Genomic DNA, 6787 nt, shown 5'->3' on the forward strand with positions numbered 1-6787 from the left:
TGTATAACTACAATTTTTGTTTTACAGTAATTATAAAGTAGCATTTCCAATTTAAAGCAAAATAAGGAAATAGAATATTTGGGTTTAAATTGAAATTTGTCAAAAGTTGTATAAATTCTTTATTTAAAACTTCTCAAAAATGGAAAAAAGGAAAGAAAAAAAAAAGACAAATGAAAAGATGAATAAACCTTCATAAATAAGAAGACTCAAACTGGTAAGATGTCCTTTCTTTCCAAAATATTTGCCTCCAAATTCTAGCAGTCTTTTGGCAGAAATTGACAAGATACACTTAAATGTGTATCTTTTATTTAGGCAGTTGGACTCAGGGCAGAGGCAGGACTCCTCCTTCCCTCTATCTCAGGTCCTTGGTGACAACTGTTGTCCTAGGAAAGTGACTACGTCGTCCCTGTGCAGAAGGTGATGTTCTTTCTATTAACAACTCAGGGATCACAACAAATGCAGCAACCACACAAGCATTATAGCATCCTATGCTATCTGTTTAAGGGAGGGGAAGTCACTCAGTCGTGTCTAACTCTTTGCGACCCCATGGACTGTAGCCCATCAGGCTCCTCCGTCCATGGGATTTTCCAGATGAGAGTACTGGAGTGGGTTGCCATTTCCTTCTCCAGGGGATCTTCCCCACCCAGGAATCGAACCTGGGTCTCCTGTATCGTAGGCAGACACTTTACCGTCTGAGCCATGCTATCTGTTTAGCAGATCCAAAAGGAGACTGACTTAAAACAAACTAATTGAAATTCCGAAGCCCTTTGTGGTTTCTGAAGAGTAAGAGGAACTGCAATGCAAGACTCTAACTTTGGGAAATTTAGCCTAATGAAAGAGTGGATACAAGAAATTGGCGAAAGCAAGAATCTTCCACAGTCTGTAATTGAAAATGTTGAAGGAAAAATGTTTATGCTTGGATCTTGCCAATTAGGAATGCCTACAAAAGGTGCCAATACTGATGTGTGTTGCACCAAGATATATTGGTTGAAGTGAGTTTTTCACCTCATTCTATAAATTGAATTTACAGGAAAAAGTGAAAGATTTAGGAGCTGTTGAAGCATTTGTGCCAGTTATCAAACTGTGTTTTGATGGCTTAGGGATTGATTTTTTTTTTTTTTGCAAGATTAATACTGCAGACTATTACAGAATATTTGGACCTAGGAGAGATAGTATGCTTAAAAAGTATTAATAGATAGAATATGTGTAAGGAGTCTAAATGGTTCCAGGGGAACCAATGAAATTTCACATCTGTTTCTAATTATTGACAACTTCAGGTTAACAGAGGGCCAAACTTCACACATCTATTCCAATATATTAGGTTTCCTTGATGCTATTTCCTGAACTAAAAGTAAGTAACAGAGCTTGCCAACTTTATCCAGATATAATATCATCAACTTTTGTATATTGATTCCTCAGGGTTTTCTAAATGGAATGTGTTTAGATTATATTAAAATTGATTTTAAAATAAATGACAATAAATTATCTCACTTTAAAAAATATGGATAGCCAAGTGATCATTAAAAAGAAAAACCAATTAAAAAGACATACACTAATTTGCTTTGAGTTATGGGAAGATTGAAGGCAAGAGGAGAAGGGGACAACAGAGGATGAGATGGTTGGATGGCATCACTGACTCAATGGACATGAGTTTGAGTAAACTCCAGGAGTTGGTGATGGACAGGGAGGCCTGGAGTACTGCAGTCCACGGGGTCGCAAAGAGTGGGACACGACTGAAAGACTGAATGGAACTGACTCTATTTCCACATTAACCAAAAGAATGTGGCGTGGACCTGAGGATAGAAAGGTACAAAGACATTTGGAGACCAGAGCTCGATCCCTGGGTTGGGAAAATCCCCTGGAGGAAGAAATAGCAACCCACTCCAGTATTCTTCCCTGGAGAATTCCATAAACAGAGGAGCCTGGTGGGCTATACAGTCCAGCGACTAATACTTTCCTCACACACTTAAATGGTCAAAAATATTTTTAATTGAAAGAGACACATGTACCCCAATGTTCATTGCAGCACTGTTTATAATAGCCAGGACATGGGAGCAACCTAGATGTCCATCAGCAGATGAATGGATAAGAAAGCTGTGGTACATATACACAATGGAGTATTACTCAGCCATTAAAAAGAATATATTTGAATCAGTTCTAATGAGGTGGATGAACCGGAGCCAATTATACAGAGTGAAGTAAGCCAAAAAGAAAAACACCAATACAGTATACTAATGCATATATATGGAATTTAGAAAGATGGTAACAATAACCCTGTATGTGAGACAGCAAAAGAGACACAGATGTATAGAACAGTCTTTTGGACTCTGTGGGCGAGGTGGTGGGGGATGATTTGGGAGAATGGCATTGAAACATGTATAATATCATATAAGAAATGAATCGCCAGTCCAGGTTTGATGCAAGATACAGGAAGCTTGGGGCTGGTGCACTGGGACAACCCAGAGGGATGGTATGGGGAGGGAAGTGGAAGGGGGGGTTCAGGATGAGGTACACGTGTACGCCCGTGGTGAATTAATGTTGATGTATGGCAAAACCAATACAATATTGTAATTAGCCTCCAATTAAAATAAATCATAGAGATAAATGTTAGATAAACTAGTAAAAAAACATTAAAAAAAAAATCATGTCAAATATGTTCCAAGGAAAATGGAAAATCTTTGAAACAAATGGCTGGGACAACTTATAAAACTTTAAAACGTTGAAACTTGTCATTTATCTCACACCATACATCAAAAATTAATTTGAGATGAATCATTAAGATAAATATAAACACAAGTATTAAAAAGTTTCTAGAAGAAAATGTAGGTACATATTTTCTCAGATTTTGAGTGAGGAAGTATTTCTTAAATTGGACCCAGAAAGTGTAACATTTTTAGAAAAGCATAAGATGGTTCCTTCAAAGTTAAAACCTGCCCATAAAAAGATATGTTTCACAAAATAATGGCAGAACAGGATGGGGAAATGCTTTATATTTATATAAAATAATAATATGTTTATATGTACTTGTCTTTCCAAAATTCATATGTTGAAGCCAAAATTCATATGGCTCTCCAATATGACTGTATTCAGAGATGGGGCTTTTAAGGAGTTAATAAAGGTTAAAGAAGGATATACGCATGGGGCCCCAATTCAATATGACTGATATGTTCATAAGAAGAGAGAGAGAGAGACCAGGGTTATATGTACTCAGAGAAAAGGTGACATGAGAACACAATAATACTGTGGCAGTCTTTCAGGGAAAGGGGAATGGTCTAAGGAGAAACCAAATCTGCTGACCCATTGATGTTGAACATCTAACCTCCAGAATTGTGAGAAATAAATTTCTGTTGTTTAAGCCACCCAATCTGTGCTATTTTGTTATGGAAGCCTTAAAAGTATAATAATAATAGTTATTACTACTACTATTATTATATATACAAGAACTTCTTTCCAAAATAAATGAATTATTCAGATAGCCTATAAACCAATAATAGAAGAAAGACAAAAATTCAAAAACAAAATGGTATAAACAGTGACAACAAACATTTTTGATAAGGATGTGGAACAGCAGAAATTCTCCATACATTGCTAAAAGGAGCTTAAAATAGTACAGTCACTTTGGAAAGTAACTTTGGCAGCTCCTTCTTTAATAAATTATAATAACTTTATGACATAGCAATTCCACTCCTAAGTACTCAGACAAGAAAAATAGAAGCTGAAATCCAAAAGCAGGTACAAGGATATTTGCATGTAATAGCTAGTAATTGGGAACTATCCTAACATCAACTAAAGAATAATGGATAAACAAATTATGGCATCATCCTGCAATGTAATACCATGTAGGAATATATATATAAAAAAAAACAAGTCATGATCAATGAAAGCAATGTGAATGAATGTCATAATCATTATAAGGAGTGGAAGAAGCAGATATAAATGAGTACACAATGTAAGATTCCATTTTTATGAAACACTGGAGCTCCATCAAACCAATCTGTTTTGAAATACTCACAGTAGAAATCTCATGTGGAGGAGAAAAAGAAGTTCCATGAAGGGTCTTTCTAAGCCAACAGGAATTTTCTGTATTTTGATAGTGGTATGGTTTACACAGTTGATGAATATGTTGAAAGTCAACACAGTGGAAATCAATATATGTACACATTTACCCTATGTAAAATAGATTGCAACAAAAAAGTTAAAAATTCAAGGTCATGAGTAATTAGCAATGACGAAAAGACAAGTATTATTTTTGAATTTAGAGGAATAAAAGAAAATAACCAGCTTAGAACTTACAGTACAATAGCAATTATCAGTTCACCTAGAAACTACCGTCATCATTGAACAGTGCTATTTAAGAAATGTTCACAACTTCTGTAAATTTACTCTGCAGTAACACCTATAATCTCCACACATTCTGACCGTCTTCTCTCATTTTGCTTATCTATTATCTCATGCTTTCTCTTCCAAAACATAGCCAATATTTAAGCTGCCATATTTTCATAGAAAATTCTAAAAATATTGTTTCTTTTGTTTTCAATTTTCTCCCAGTAAATATGCAAACCTACAGTAGTTGAAGTTGTTCTTTCCTACTTCTTATTGCTGTGATGGAATAATATTCTCTTCTCCTGATGCCATTGTAACTCTCATTCCAGTCTCTTTTAAGAGACCTAAATTTTCAGTTATCTTCTTTTTTAATTCTGTTCCACCTGTTTCCCTTTATTGGTACTTTCCTCAGCATCCCCACGGGCTCTAGTTTCTCCCATTCTCTTTTCACAGCCATATCTTCAAAAAAATATTTACATTTATTTTTTTCCTCCCTCCCTAAACTCTTTCTAATCAACTTCTAACATTCTGTTTTTGTTCTTTTTGTTTGAGCAAAATGAGTTTCATACATTATGTGCCAATGGATCCAGTGGAAACTTTTTTTTTTCATACATATTTGACACCCAGAGTATTAGACTGTTGACCTCTTCCTCAATACAGTCTTTGGTGCTGGGACATTTTATTCACTTGGCTTTCTGTCTCTGGCTCATGTCAGATTCCTTTACAGGCTTCTCCTTTGCTTTTTGGTTAATATTGGGGGACTATCAGAGCCACAGCCAAGGTCTTAAAATTTTCACTCTTTAAACCTGCCACAGATGATGGCACGTACTCCTGTGTGGCCTATAATCTTCTCATACTACAGTCTCACACGTACATGTCTGAGGTCCACAGCTAATTCTTTGGCCTCACGTCCTTAGTGCTGATTATTTCTTAGAACTAACCACTTGGGTATTTCACAAGCATCTCAAAACACCACCTGTCCCAAATGAAAGACTTTGCTTTAGTGCCCACCACTCCAATGATGCTTTTCTCTTTTCCCATCAGTCTGTAATTTCATTTTACCCAGTTATTCATTCAGGTTTCTAAGCTCCTGGTCTTGCTTCTTTAAATGATAGTCTTCATTTTTCACTGACCTCCTCAGTTTCACAATTTTCTACTTCCCTCTTATCTTCTAGACTAGTTTGTCTTATTTTATGCTCTCAAAGGATCCAGTTATTTCCTATTTCTAAGATGCATTTTTTTAAATTATTTGAACTATATCCACATATTCTAACTGTTCAGTTCAGTTCAGTTCAGTCACTCAGTCATGTCCAACTCTTTGCGACCCCAAGAATCACAGCACACCAGGCCTCCCTGTCCATCACCAACTCCCGGAGTTCACTCAGACTCACATCCATCAAGTCAGCGATGCCATCCAGCCATCTCATCCTCTGTCGTCCCCTTCTTCTCCTGCCCCCAATCCCTCCCAGCATCAGAGTCTTTTCCAATGAGTCAACTCTTCGCATGAGGTGGCCAAAGTACTGGAGTTTCAGCTTTAGCATCATTCCTTCCAAAGAAATCCCAGGCTGATCTTCAGAATGGACTGGTTGGATCTCCTTGCAGTCCAAGGGACTCTCAAGAGTCTTCTCCAACACCACAGTTCAAAAGCATCAATTCTTTGGCGCTCAGCCTTCTTCACAGTCCAACTCTCACATCCATACATGACCACAGGAAAAACCATAGCCTTGACTAAACAACGAAGCTTTGTTGGCAAAGTAATGTCTCTGCTTCTGAATATGCTATCTAGGTTGGTCATAACTTTCCTTCCAAGGAGTAAGCGTCTTTTCATTTCATGGCTGCGGTCACCATCTGCAGTGATTTTGGAGCCCAGAAAAATAAAGCCTGACACGGTTTCCACTGTTTTCCCATCTATTTCCCATGAAGTGATGGAACCAGATGTCATGGTCTTCGTTTTCTGAATGTTGAGCTTTAAGCCAACTTTTTCACTCTCCACTTTCACTTTCATCAAGAGGCTTTTGAGTTCCTCTTCATTTTCTGCCATAAGGGTGGTGTCATCTGCGTATCTGAGGTTATTGATATTTCTCCCGGCAATCTTGATTCCAGCTTGTGTTTCTTCCAGTCCAGTGTTTCTCATGATGTACTCTGCATAGAAGTTAAATAAACAGGGTGACAATATACAGCCTTGACGTACTCCTTTTCCTATTTGGAACCAGTCTGTTGTTCCATGTCCAGTTCTAACCGCTGTTTCCTGATCTGCATACAAATTTCTCAAGACGCAGATCAGGTGGTCTGGTATTTCCATCTCTTTCAGAATTTTCCACAGTTTATTGTGATCCACACAGTCAAAGGCTTTGGCATAGTCAATAAAGCAGAAATAGATGTTTTTCTGGAACTCTCTTGCTTTTTCGATGATCCAGCGGATATTGGCAATTTGATCTCTGGTTCCTCTGCCTTTTCTAAAACC

The 6787-nt window shown here is 37.2% G+C and overlaps 1 pseudogene; it reads left to right on the forward strand.

Annotated features, from left to right (window-relative positions):
• The first annotated feature begins 420 nt into the window (after nucleotides 1-420).
• LOC104998228 lies at nucleotides 421-1454 on the forward strand (annotated as a pseudogene).
• The last annotated feature ends 5333 nt before the right edge of the window (nucleotides 1455-6787 follow it).

This window comes from Bison bison, unplaced genomic scaffold (genome assembly GCF_000754665.1).
Source record: "Bison bison bison isolate TAMUID 2011002044 unplaced genomic scaffold, Bison_UMD1.0 scf7180017864325, whole genome shotgun sequence".
Taxonomy (NCBI): Eukaryota; Metazoa; Chordata; class Mammalia; order Artiodactyla; family Bovidae; genus Bison; species Bison bison.